We start from the raw sequence: 1,683 nt of genomic DNA on the forward strand, positions 1-1,683 counted from the left end.
ATTGATATATTGCCAAAGTGTATCTGGCAACCATATACACTGCAGCTCATGGTAAGCTCGGGAGAGAAACCGTGCAGGCACGGAAATCTAAACCCTCAGAGGAAATGTTAGATACAGCAATTGAAGGAAAAAAGCCTGGAGTCATTTTCTAAATTCCTAATGATATGTAAGAGCATATGGGAATGATCTATCATTATTTTTTAGTTTATGGAGTGAAAAGGTGGCATTTCACCAGATTCATGCTGTGATTGTTATCGTAAGCTGTCTCAGCTGCAGAAATAAGGATAGTGGACTGGTTATATTTTATACAAGGAGAGGGAATTAATGTATTACTTTAGCAGTGACATAGTCTCCATACATATACTGTATCGTCTTCTGGGCTACCACTCATATGCAGTTCAGTGGTCTAAGCAGAAGTACTGATGGCCATGAAGGGAAGCTGCATGCTGAGACTGGACAGGGGTTCTTGGAGGATGTAGGAAACATCTGGTGAGGATGAGAATGGGACTAGTGGAGATAGAAGAATTACAGAATAGCCATAAGAAACATTTCAGTCTCTTGAGAGACAGGAAGAATCAATGGGATGCCAGTAAGATATTCTGGGCAGTCAAGCAAGTCACGAAGGTTTGTGCCAGCACTAGAAAAAATTTCTATCACAGTGCTTATCATCTAGCACTTAGCCATCCCAACGTCCAACACAGAAGAAGGAAGAAACGTAACACACACTAAAGTAAAGCTGGCCATAGACTAGTAAAACTTAACCACTTGCCCTCCTGAAGGTTTGACCCCCTTCATGACCAAGACATTTTTTACTATTCAGCACTGTGCTAGTATAGCTGGCAATTGCTCGGTCATGCAACACTGTACAAAAAAGAAATTTATATAATTTTTTTCACAAATAGAGCTTTTTGGGTGGTATTAAAATCACCACTAGGTTTTTAATCTTTATTATATAAATGAAAAAAAAAGACAGAAATTAAAAAAAAACAAAACAATATTCTCTATTTTCTGCTATAAAACATATTTATGTTACATTTTGTGTTTACACTTTGATTTATGTTGTAGTGATGATCGCTGTAACAGCAATGCTTTGAACTGTCCTCATATCAGCTGTTCTTAGGTATTGTGATCACATGGTACAGGGTGCAGTGACCAGGGCTGGATTTCCCAATTGGCACACAGCCATGTTCCTACAGGCACACTTCTGAGAGGGAGTCAAGTAGGTCAGCATATGAAGCAGTAAGGAACAGTGCCCGTCTGGCTTTGCTTTAATCTAAAAGAAACTTGTGTCATTAGATGATAAAGGCACCATAAGGTGCAAGTAGGTTCCCGTCTTACAGTTCTCCATCAGAAAGATTCTCTATTCTATACAGTGCAAAGTGTTGACTCTACTCCATGATACAGATGGCTCTCAATAGGTGGGGCACCTAGTAAAAAAAATTGACCTCCGTATGCTGAGCTGTACTGTAAAAAAAAATTAAAAAATGTACATACATATATATTTGGGTTTTTTTTTTTTTTTTTTACAGTACAGCTCAGCATTTGAAGGTCTGCTTTGTTTTGAGAGCCCACTGTCCCCCCACCTTCTCCAATGGAACTGGCTTTAAAAAGCCATTTGCAAACAAACCGTTTGCCCAAAAAAAAAATAATGCCTCAGCCATACATACACTTTAAGCTAATTTT

This window comes from Staurois parvus, unplaced genomic scaffold, assembly GCF_062004578.1.
Source record: "Staurois parvus isolate SC_StPar_1 unplaced genomic scaffold, SC_StPar_1.0 ptg000118l, whole genome shotgun sequence".
Lineage (NCBI taxonomy): Eukaryota > Metazoa > Chordata > Amphibia > Anura > Ranidae > Staurois > Staurois parvus.